Genomic DNA, 12,521 nt, shown 5'->3' with positions numbered 1-12,521 from the left:
ACTGTAGGTTGGCCTGATACAAAATGAAGTCTCTTTTCTGGCATGTATATTTGTGTTTTTGCATAAGGTCTTTTAAGGATATTTGAGAAGTTTAGAATGAATGTGCTAAGAGTCACTTGAAAATGTGTTGCTGTTGTTTAGTCACTAAGTCATGTCAGACTCTTTTGTGACCCCATCAACTGTAGCCCACCAGGCTCCTCTGTCCATGGGATTTCCCAAGCAACAATACTGGAGAAGGGCCATTTCCTTCTCCAGGGGACCTTCTGGACCCAGGGATTGAACCTGTGTCTCCTACATTGCAAGTGGACTCTTTACCACTGAGCCACCTGGGAATGGCAACCAACTCCAGTAGTCTTGCCTGGAGAATCCCATAGACAGAGGAGCCTAGTGGGCTACAGTCTATGAGGTCACAAAGAGTTGGACATGACTGAGTGACTAGGCAGGCAGGCATATAGGCACCTGGGAAGCCCAGAAATGTATTGAGTTACCTAGAAATGATCAAGTATGTATATATTTAAAACATTTATTTGGCTGTGCTGGGTCTTAGTTGTGGCATGCAGGATCTTTATTTGCAGCATGGAGACTCTTAGCTGCAGCATGTGGGATCCAGTTCCTTAACCAGGGTTTGAACCCAAGATTCCTACAGTGGGAGTGTGGAACCCCAGCCACTGGACCACCAGGAAAATCTCTGTCAAGTGTATCTTAAGGGAAGGACAAGAATCCAGGAAACTGGCAAGAATGAGTGGATTCTGCAAATCAAGCCTACAAAAGTACTGGGGACAGGGCTGGAGGGTGAGTGGGGAGTGGACAGTGCCTGATTTTGGAAACAGCACTCAGGCGTCCGGTGTGGGACCTCCTCCCGCACTCTCACCTCCTACACAGCTGATGGCCCTGCCCCAGCTCCCAGGTGGGAGTTTCATCCAAGCCTGAGCACATGCAGTTGCCACAGTGATTAGCTTAGAGATGGGGTGGGCCTATAATTTAATTTAGCTGGTCTGAAGTTTTTCTCTTTTGAGTGGTGGCGCATGGATAGGGAGAGGATTGGGACAGAGAAGCCGGTTTTCTACTGGAGTCAGTGATTTGATAGAAGTCTGGTGCTATTGGGTCCACACTGTGGAAGAAAAAAAAAAAAAGCTGCCCAAGAAAGAAGCCAAAGGTGAGGAAATTAGTCTCATGAGACAGAGATTTCTGATGGTACCTCTTCAGTCCCCAGATGTAGGAGGACAAATATTAATAAATTCTTCCCTCTTTTTTTAAAAAAGCCAGTTAGAGATGGGTTTTTGTTGTCAGCAATTCAGTCTTGACTCTCCTCTTGCTTGGAATACATTGAGGTCATCAGAATTCGATTTAAAAACACGGGAGTAACAAGCTGTCTCTTGTTCCTAAGAGAGGTGAAGCAGATTCTTATTTGTTCAAGTGTTTTCTAGCTGAGTCTTTGAATGCAGGGAGAGGTTTGTTTGTCTTTTCCCTGGATCTTTGCTTCCTTCTCTCTTCCTCTGCTGAAGAGGTGAACTGAGGTTGGGATGGAAGTCCGAGCAATTTAAAATCTACTTGGTGAAGAGTTCCTTACCCCCTCACGGAAGCTGATAAGAACAAGACCCCCTCCTGTAACACAGATGAGAAAAACTGGCTTGGGATAGTGAGATAATTAGATCAAAGAGACACTGAAAAGATCGATCTGCCCAGAGCTATCTGTTTCTTTCCCTGCAGTCTGTTTCTTTCCCTGCAGTCTCTCACTTTGAAAGGAGATCCAGACCTTGCTTGTCCAGGGCAGTCTCTTCACCTGCCCCCTAGGCTTCCTGAGGACGTGGCCTCCCCTGCCCCTGGCATACAGTATGTGGTCTACATTAAACACTGGACAGATACTTGTGATGACAGAAGAGAAGACTGAGGAAGTGAGATGTGAAGAAGAAAAGGTAGACTTTGAAGCGAGTACATATTTTATGTGCTGAGTGGGATATTTGAGGCCTAACATCTTTTTTAAAATTAATTTTATTTGTTTATTGTGGGCTGTGCTGCATGGCCTACATCTAGCTGCCCATCATCCGCTGACAAAGGCACATCTTTCCCTCCGGACGAGACTACCCAGAAAACCCAAATTGTGTTAGCATCCTTGCATTCTCTAGTTATGGAATCAGACCAAAGTGCTCAATCTGGGTTCATCTAAAGATCAAGGGGTCAAGGAGGGGGTGAGCGACACACAGCACTGGAAATGTTGATTTCGTTGTCTAGATTTCTGCTTCTTTTCATACCCTAATTAAGAAACATTTCCAGGGAGTTCTGCTTGCCTTATCCTCAGTAGAACAGGAAGGCAAATCTCAAGTTCCCTTGAATTATCTCCTCTAGTGGTTTTTGTTTTCACTTCTAGCTAATTCTTTTTGATGTTAACATAACATCTTATATGTAAACCCAATATGTAAGCCAAATCATAGGAGAATCTGTCTCCCTGAGCTCGAAGCCCTTCTCTCTTCTCAGTCTCTGCCCCTCTTTTCTCCCCTTCCCCCACCCGCCTCCCCTTCGTGTTCCACCCCACCCGCATGGACCTCTGTATTTGTCACGATGATATTGTTTACAAATGACAGTAGCTCCTAACAGAAAGTCCAGGCATAGGACTAGCTTCAGGCATAGCTGGAGGCAGGTGCGCAAATGAGAACAGCTGGCATCCTGTCTCTTTCGTCTGCCTCCTGCTTTCTCTGATGATGGCTTCATCCTCAGATACCACTCCTACAGCCCCGCGGAACTTGGTACCCAGTGGTCCATGGGAAGGGTGACCGCTCTTTCTCAGTAGTTCAAGTTCTGAGAGTCTCCCTGGGCTGCTTTGGGTCACATGTGGCTGCTGTTCCCCAGATGTGGAGGACTCATGGACCAGGCACCTCCCTGTGGCTGATGTTGAGAGGGGTCTGAGTCACCTGATTCGCAGTCCTGAGGCAGCAGTCACCTGGGACCGCCATGGACAGGGGCAAAGCTGAAAACCTCCCATCGAGTCCAGTTCTGCTAGCTGCAGGGATACATGACTGAAGCCCAGAGACGGTGACAGACTTGCTCACGGCCACACCAGACTAGAGACACACTGGGTCCCAAGCACTGAATTCCAGCTCCGTTTCCTCCGCTGACGCCCCCAGTGTTTTCAGAGAGGGACAAACCATTTTATTTCCTGATAAACAGAGATCTTCAAAGCACCTCTTGTGGCATCCACCCTAAGAGACCATCAGTGACATTGCTATTCTGTTCCGTCTGAGGATGCATGAGAGTGCCAACCTTTTAAAACCCAGCGCATGTCCCACATGAACGGAATACGCATAGGGAAGGATTCTGTCCCTCCTGCACTTAGAAACCAAGAAAGAATCTTCCTTTCTTCTTTGTTTCTCAGTATCTATTTTTCAGGTCAGACCTGTGCTCTATATAACATTCAGGGAAATGAGCCAATTATCCAGGTGTTTCATGGGAAATGCATTTCTTTGGCTTGAGCAACTCACATCATTAGTTGCTTTCCACTTCCACTCAACTGCTGGCTCTGGGGGTAAAGAGGCTTTCTGTGTCACCTGATGAAAAGATGGCAAAAAGGAGAATTTGTAAGGATTTTTCTGTATATTCATTATTAATACTTCCATTAGAAAGTACACAAAGTTCTCTATTGGGTCTGAGAGCTGCTGGCATCCCTTTAAACCTGAAGAGTATCACCACAGGCCACATGCTTCATCACACAACGGGTACCCGGGCGACCCATGGACCTAGGAGCCTGACTGTGGGCTGAGTCCCAGCTCTGCTCCTCGAATTCTGAGTAGCTCGAGTCTGGATGATTAACCTACTTTTTAATAAGTTTCTTTTTCTACAGGACAAGATTTTAATGGTTCTTATTACCTCATAGGGTTTTCATGAGAATTCAATGAGTTAATATACCTAAGTGCTTAGTCCAATGTCTGGCACATAATAATATCAGGTAAGGCATTTTATTATTATTGTCACTTATTTGATTCTCACTTAAGTGTTCTTATGTGAGAAAGGTTGAGTTCTTCATTTGAAGGGTTTGCTTATTTTCTGCGTTTTGTCAACTGTTTCTTTCCAGTTTCTGGATTTATGTTGGTTCTGGGATGTTGTTGCTGTTGTTTAGTTGTTAAGTCATGTCTGACTCTTTGCGACCCCAAGCCCTATAGAAAGTCAACACAATTAAGCTGAAAAGTTCAACTTAAATAAGGACCACAGGTGATGATTTCTAGGGGTGCCATAAGTCAACACCTGCTGTGATTCTGCCTTGGCGAAAGAGGGTGCAAGTGAGCCCAACAAATGAATGAAAATCACAATGTACTTTTATTTCCAAAAATTAAGCATTTTTTGAACCTGACTGTCCCCTTGTTTAAAATGCACAGTGGATTTCCTCATGAAGGTCTGGGAAAGTGGTCATGGAGGAGACAGTGGCAGCATGATGTCCAGGATCATTCACTCCAGAAAAGGTTGCACTCCCAGGGCTACCCACAGACTTTGGAAGAGCAGAGCAAGTAAAATGATGAATTGTTTTCTTGGTTTCTATGACAGCTTGATGGAAGCTCTGTTATGAACATATGGACTCCTGGTTGTAGAAATAGTCCTTAAAGCCTCCCTCCACAGCAGCAATGACCCTCTGGGGCCATTGGGCCACAGTTCAATGATGCTGTTTTCAGGAGAGGTGCTAGGGTGTCCAGGTTGGACTTGGGGATGTGGGTAGGCACCTCAAGTTTGAATCTCCACTTCTCCACTTGTAGCTGAGTTTCTGTAGACTCCTGATGCCTCATCTGTAAAATAAGGATGAACCTCATGTTTGCCTCAAGAGGTCATGCAGAGATCAAAGAAGTGAGTGCCTGCAAGGAACTTAGCCCAATTCCTGGCATGGGGTCAGCCCTGCATGCAGATGTGTATTTTTGGCTGTGCACTATACTTATTTATAAGTGCTCTGTGTCCCTGCTATTTAAAAGGAGGTCCCCAGACGAGCAGCCATATCCTATGGGAGCTTGTCAGAGTCAGAAATTCAGAATCTAGAATAGCATTGACGTATATACACTACCACATGTACAATAGCTAGTGGGAAGCTGCTGTCTAGCACAAGGATGGCACTCTGTGATGACCTGGAGGGCTGGGATGGGAGGGGATGGGGGGAGGCTCAAGAGGGAGGATATAAATATGCTTATAGCGGATTCACGTTGTTGTACAGCAGAAACTAACACAACATCATATAGCAGTTATATTCCAATTAAAAATAAAGGATAAAAAAGAAATTCAGAATCTTAGGCTCCACTCCCAACCCATTGAATGAGCTTCAGCACTTGAACAAGATCCAGGGTGATTCCAGCAGGCATTCCTGTTCAGAAGCACTGTTCTCAGCTAAAATGTATATAGAAAGGGCAGCTGGGTCCGTTTTGATTATGGAAACCTGTTGGCAGCATCATGTTGGTGCAAAAAGACATCAGCTCCAGGGCACAAAATATACAGTGACCCTGACTTAGCTGGGCATTTTGGGGCAGTCACATAACCCCTCTGGGATGAAGTTTCTTCATCTGTGAGGTGACTCACCTATGTTGGAGACTTTAATGTGAAAACTAACATAAAAGACTGCAAAGTATGTTATTTTATCTTGTTTACATAGAAAAAAGGCATCATAATCCATATGGCTGTCAATACCATTTTCAAAGAATTCAGTTCCCATTTTCCACGTTAATTTGCTGAGTGGCAAAGACCTATTATTTGGTGTCTCGATTATAATAGTGCAGAGTGGCCCAGGAATTTCAGCCTCGTATGTTTGGAAACTAAATGGGAAAGTTTTGTAGTTTGGCTAAAAAGCATTACCCTAGAAAAGATCAGCAGTGTGGTCAATGGGATGTTTGCACCATTGACAAAATAGTCATGGAATTGCAACGTCACGAACAATGGCCACAAGCAGAAGCCAGGAGGACGCTTCCAGGTGGTACGGTTCAATATGACACATGTTTATCAGCCACGAAAGCCTTTCATTATTTCCAAACATCACAACCAAAGCGAGACACAAATCATATTGTTCACATTAGCACAGATAAAATACAAAAACCCCAAAACATTACAGCACAAGAAAAATACAGAGTTGTATACTGAAGACACAGCATAATGTAAGAATTCATGGGAGAGGGGAATGTGGGGACATCCAGAAAGTACAGTCCAAAGTCCCCTGGGGTGGAAGGGGGTCTGATGGATGCATGCAGCACACAGCTTTGGACAGCGTTCATCAGCAAAGCTTGTCCTGAGTTCACAGGAGTGAATCACTTTACTTGATACAGTATAGACCTTGATAACAGGGTCACCCAACTTCCACATCATGTCGAACAAAAGGAACTGTGAATTAGAAACCATCCTCCTTCATCAGATCAGATCAGTCACTCAGTCGTGTCCAACTCTTTGTGACCCCATGAATCGCAGCACGCCAGGCCTCCCTGTCCATTACCAACTCCCGGAGTTCACTCAGATTCATGTCCATCGAGTCAGTGATGCCATCCAGCCATCTCATCCTCTGTCATCCCCTTCTCCTCCTGCCTTCAATCCTTCCCAGCATCAGGGTCTTTTCCAATGAGTCAACTCTTCGCATGAGGTGGCCAAAGTACTGGAGTTTCAGCTTTAGCATCATTCCTTCCAAAGAACACCCAGGGCTGATCTCCTTCAGAATGGACTGGTTGGATCTCCTTGCAGTCCAAGGGACTCTCAAGAGTCTTCTCCAACACCACAGTTCAAAAGCATCAATTCTTCGGTGCTCAGCCTTCTTCACAGTCCAACTCTCACATCCATACATGACCACAGGAAAAACCATAGCCTTGACTAGACGAACCTTTGTTGGCAAAGTAATGTTTCTGCTTTTGAATATGCTACCTAGGTTGGTCATAACTTTCCTTCCAAGGAGTAAGCGTCTTTTAATTTCATGGCTGCAGTCACCATCTGAAGTGATTTTGGAGCCCAGAAAAATAAAGTCTGACACTGTTTCCACTGTTTCCCCATCTGTTTCCCATGAAGTGATGGGACCGGATGCCATGATCTTCATTTTCTGAATGTTGAGCTTTAAGCCAACTTTTTCACTCTCCACTTTCACTTTAATCAAGAGGCTTTTTAGTTCCTCTTCACTTTCTGCCATAAGGGTGGTATCATCTGCATATCTGAGGTTATTGATATTTCTCCTGGCAAATAGAAAACCTGTGCTAGAGACTCAGTTCTTATGAACAAAACAGCTTCCAAGAAAACTACAGGCAGCTCAGAGTCTAACTTCCTGAAACTACAGTCCAGCAGTTTCTTGAAACACATGTCCTCCCACCCATGATTCCCTCTCGTTTTAAAGACAGAAAAGGAATCATAGGAAAAATCGCCTTTTTGAAATAGGGAAATGTATGCCTTAAAATAGCAAGATATCAAAATACTTTGTACACGGGTATGTTCTGATTCTCCAAAGCACTTTATTTCTCTTTCATTAGAGTCTTGCAAGCTGCCCTGTGTTGAATGATTATAAACCCAACAACAACAAAAACAGTAACACAAAAATAGAAGTGGGTTCCATTCCCATGCTATTTGGAGGGGAGGGGGGCGGATGGAGTCAAGAAGAGGGGTAAACAGCATAGTATTACTTCTTCCACAAAGAGGTTGCTGTTTTTAGGAAGTTGTTTTACTGTAAATAGAGTAATAGACAAGAAACTCAGTCTCTTAAGAGATGAGGGCAAAGCCATTTGAGCAGCCAGCAGCTAGGTGTTGGTATCTGTAACAGGTTTGCTTGAGGGAGATTCCAGCCACTCTTACTGTTACTGCAAATCCTTCAGTCTGTCTGACCTGAAACATGAAGGAGTGAGTAGGAACCATCACAGACTCTGGATGCATGAAAATGAATTCAGACAGCACCCGAGTGGTCCCCATAGGTCCTCCCCCCTACCAGTGACTATTCAAGAAATCAGAGTTTGTGACTTACCCATGGTTAAGCCGGTAAAGAATCTGCCTGCAATGCAGGAGACACAGGAGACACAGGTTCAATCCCTGGGTCAGGAAGATCCCCTGGAGGAGGAAATGGCAACCCACTCCAGTATTCTTGCCTGAAAAAGCCCATGGACAGAGAAGCCGGGTGGACTATAGTCCACAGGGTCACAAAAGAGTCGGACATGACTGAAGTGACTTAACACAATCGCTCAGCACGTGGGCATCCTTTCAGAGAGCCTGTTATATCCATGTTTCCCTTTCAAAATGCTCTCTGCAAGCTTAAAAACAAAAGACACAGAGGATCATGGCTAATAACACATTTTTTATGTCTTTTAAGTAGTTTTCTCCCTTCCTGCTAAACACCTGGGCTGGCTGGAGGGTCAAAGGTGACCAGACTGAGTACTCTTCCCATGGCCCCATGTCTTATCCCACATTCATGCCATTGCAGCTGCAGAGCATCTCCTTGAAGGTGTTGTGCAGCTCCAGGCTCCGGAAAGCATAGATCACTAGGTTGATGATGGCAGCGCACATGATGAGGACCAGGTGGGAGTTGGAGTGGGCGGTGTAGCAGACTCAGTGGGGTTGGTGGGGCAGGTTATGATGAGGACGAGGTGGAGGAAGAAGGGGGCCCAGCAGAAGATGGAGACCCCCAGCAGGCTGGTGATGGCAACTGCCCCCTTCATACACAAGTGCTGCTGGCCAATGGGCCACCCCATCGGCGGGCAGCTGTGCAGTGATGTGCTCAATGTGAAGCAGGATGAAGAGGAGCATGTGCACATAGAGGGTGCCCATGAGCAGCAGCATGGCAAGGAATGGTGATCAGGCACACGATGACCATCTTGCTCTCGGAGTAGATAATGAACACCACACTGCAGACCCTGCAGCCCCGTCAGATGGCCACAATCAGGGCCAGCACCTTCCACATGGTCATGATGCTGTGGTAGTGAAGTATGTAGAAGACGGTGGTGTACCTGTTGACTGCAATGGCCAGGAGGTTGCAGATGGGGGCCACCAGGGAGATGCAGATCATGGAGTCAAAGACATTGTCCATGTGCTGGATGAACTGGTCCTTGAAGGTCTGGTAGTCGCTGTTGACCACGGGGATCATGAGAGTCTCCAGGGCATTGGACATGCCCTGATAGACATGCATATCAGCCATGGCCAGGCTGCAGAGGAAGATGTACATGAGGGAGTGCAGGTTGCCATTCCTGACCACAGCCAGGATGACCAGAATATTTTCCAGAAGGCTGATGATGCCCAGGGCCAGGAAGACCTCAGGCTTGAGGAAGACCTGTTCGCAGAAGCTGCTGCTGCTCTGATTGCTGAAGTTAGGGACTGTGAGATGCTCTGAGCTGGTAGGCAGCAATGGTTGGGCAGAGTGCAGATAGCATGAAGTATTCATTGCTCACAGACGGCTGGCTGATCAAAGAGGGGGCTCCAGCAGGGTCCCCAGGCCGCAGTTGCTGCTGATTCCAGAAAAGAAAAAAATTCCTTCCATATCCTTCTTTTAGATGCTTTTCCAGTGCACTCTTGGATTTTGTTCTTCCCCAGAACAAAAGGATGGAGAGAGGGAGAGAGAAAGAGAAGGATAGGGAGAGAGAGGAAAAAGTCAGCTTGGAGACATACAGAGTACTTTCCTCTGCTTCTCCAAGATGAGATAATAGAAACTCTTCTCTCTCTCCCTTCTTACCTTCCTTCCATCTCTCTCTCTTTTCCCCTCTCACATCCCCATCTGGGAACAGAAACCCAGCCAATGGCTGGTACAGTTACGGCAGTTTTCATGGTAAGTCATGGGATGTGGTACCTGTTGTTAGGAGTTTGAACCCTCAGTTTATATACATTGGCTGGAGGCAAACACCTCCTACTTAATCTTCAGTGCTGCGAAATGACCAGTGAGCATTGGGCACCTCTCTGACTGACAGCAGTGCTGACTCCCAGGGCTTGAACCTGGAGATTCAAAAGCAGCCTGGTGCCCTCTACAGGCCAGACTGCTCATCTCTCCATTGGCTGGGCTGAGCAGTTTCTGTCTTGAAAACGGCCACAGCCATCTTTTCATCCATTTATTTGCTTTTTTTTTTTTTTGATAGCAAACATTTACTAAATGCCTACCATGTGTCGAGTTTCTGCCCCATGCAGGAACATCCTTGTTTCTTCCAAACTCAGAGTCTGGGGTGGAAGAGACTTGGGTGGAAGAAATCCAGTGGTTTTATTATAGGGGGATACATACTTGAATCAGGGAATGCCAGGGGCTGGGGGAGTTCAGAGGGGACCCCCTCACCTGAGAAGTCAAGGGAAGTTCCTGGAGGAAGAAGCCTCTTAGCTATGACTTCGAAGAACAGAGGGGATGCCCAGTGGTGAGGCGGGGGCTGGGGTTGAAGGAGGCAGAAGAGGATTCCCGGCAGAGGGAATAACATGCTTACAGCCTGCAGGCTAAAAGCAGTGTTTCTGCACCCTGGACAAAGAAATCGTCTGTAGGATGTGGTCACGGGGATTGCATCTGACCTCCTGAATCAGAATCACCCAGGGGCAGGAGGTGGGTAAGTGCGTCTTCACTTTTTAGCGGGTGAGGGAAGACATAGCCAAGAAGGTTGAGATCTATGGAAAAGAAAGCTTGGTGCTTCTGAAGGACTTTAGTTTTCTCTGGCCAGAGTGTGGAGCCAGGAGACATAATTTGAGAAGTGAGCCTGCAGTTTTTTCTTTTCCTAAGTAGAGAAAGGCCAGGATCCTGAAAGGCAGTCTCAGCTGAGTGTGGGAGTTTTTGACTGTATCCAGAAGCCAACAGGGGGCTGTGGAAGAGAGGAAGTGGGGTTTGCAATTTAGAAAGATTCCTCATTGCCTGATGGGGACTGCCTCAGGAGAGGATGAGTCAGGAGCCTGGGGGGCCAGGGCTGCAGAGATTCACAGTGAGACGACGGTGGCCTGAAGCAAGGAGGTAGCCACGGGGCCATGGAAGGAGTGGACAGAGATGCTTGGGGTGGTAGGTTCTGGAGATGTGAGCGTGATGGATTGGGACAGCGCAGGGAACACCTCTGCTTCCTTCTTAAGTAAGAGGAAGACCAGAGATGGAAAATGTATTGGTTGGCCAAAAAGTTCATTCAGGTTTTCTGTACATCTCATGGAAAAACCTGAACGAACTTTGTGGCCAACCCAATAGAAGGCAGAATTTAGCAGCTGACTTTGATACTTAGTTCATGTCAGATGTGATGCTGGACAGGAGGATGACGTAAACTCTGGACACAATGAGTCTGCTTCCCCGGCCCTCCTGGCCCAGTACCTGCATATCAATTACAGGTAGACTGATGTTCTGATTATCCAACTGTCAGCTAACTGTGTATGTGAATGTGACTGTGTGCATATGAAGAAGAAATGTGCATATGAAATAGAAGATAACTTAGAATACTTATGAAACTGCGGGGGTGGAGAGGTCTTAACAAGATAGGCAACCAGATGGGGGAAGGGATAGTTAGGGAATTGGGGATGGACAGGTACCCACTGCTATATTTTAAATGGATAACCAACAAGGACCTACCATAAAGCACAAGGAACTCTGCTCAGTCACATGTGGCAAACTGGATGGGAGAGGAGTTTGGAGGAGAATGGCTACATGTACATAGATGAATGCGTCCCTTTGCTGTCCACCTGAAAATATCACAACATTGTTAATCAGCTATATCCCAACACAAAATAAAAAGTGGTTTTTTTAAAGAAAAAAAAAAAAGGCAACTGGTAATTAAGTGTGAAAATGTCACCAAAGTCAGAAGACAAACAGGAAGAAAAGACTTTCCATAGGCAAAGATTACTGTCTCTTCAATACAAAGGATACTCTCACATTAATAAGAAAGAGATGATTTACCTCTTAGAACACGGGGCAAAAAACAGGGATAGGAATTCACTGAAGAGGAAGTGCAAGTGGCTAATAAACCTATGAAAAGATATTCAGTCTTCTGGGGAATCCAAGAAATGCAAATCAAACTTCAGATTGACAAGGGTGGAAAAGATATCAAATTCAGCACAGAGTGTTGGGAGAAGAACACTCTCGTGTATTTCCAGTGTTTCTGGATAGTCTCATCATTTTCAGTTTCTACTAAAATAAAAAGAAATGCAGCTGAGTGTGGATCTCAGTCTGTGAACTGAGGGGCATGAGAAATACTTCTACTGATTTTCAGCAAAGTGACTTCATTTCTGATGCTAAACCTCTCATGTTCCAGGTTGCAGAAAACATAGTCCTAATCCTTGTGGAGGTTTCTCTTCCTCACCCCCTGGGTCACATCCAGAGGTGTATTTATACTGTCCTGTCTGTGGTTTCAGGGGCCCGCATCTTACCTGTGGGAGAAGGCAATGGCACCCCACTCCAGTGTTCTTGCCTGGAGAATCCCATGGACAGAGGAGCCTGGTGGGCTGCAGTCCATGGGGTCGCTAAGGGTCCGACACAACTGAGCAACTTCACTTTCACTTTTCACTTTCATGCATTGGAGAAGGAATTGGCAACCCACTCCAGTGTTCTTGCCTGGAGAAGCCCAGGGATGGGGGAGCCTGGTGGGCTGCCGTGTATGGAGTCGCAGAGAGTCGGACAC

General features: G+C 46.1%; 1 pseudogene across 1 annotated transcript; it reads right to left on the bottom strand.

Annotated features, from left to right (window-relative positions):
* Positions 1 to 4,620: 4,620 nt before the first annotated feature.
* On the bottom strand, positions 4,621 to 10,899 carry LOC147360636 (melanocortin receptor 3-like; annotated as a pseudogene). The gene is made up of 2 exons (XR_015139305.1): positions 7,943 to 10,899; positions 4,621 to 7,806 (listed from the first exon to the last, which is right to left on the bottom strand). The product of XR_015139305.1 is annotated as a melanocortin receptor 3-like (transcript).
* Positions 10,900 to 12,521: the final 1,622 nt, after the last annotated feature.

The sequence above is a fragment of the Bos grunniens genome, chromosome 13 (genome assembly GCF_055505025.1).
Source record: "Bos grunniens cultivar Pamir isolate PY7600 chromosome 13, Bosgru_T2T1.0, whole genome shotgun sequence".
NCBI lineage: Eukaryota > Metazoa > Chordata > Mammalia > Artiodactyla > Bovidae > Bos > Bos grunniens.
This window is presented reverse-complemented; position numbering and strand designations above follow the sequence as displayed.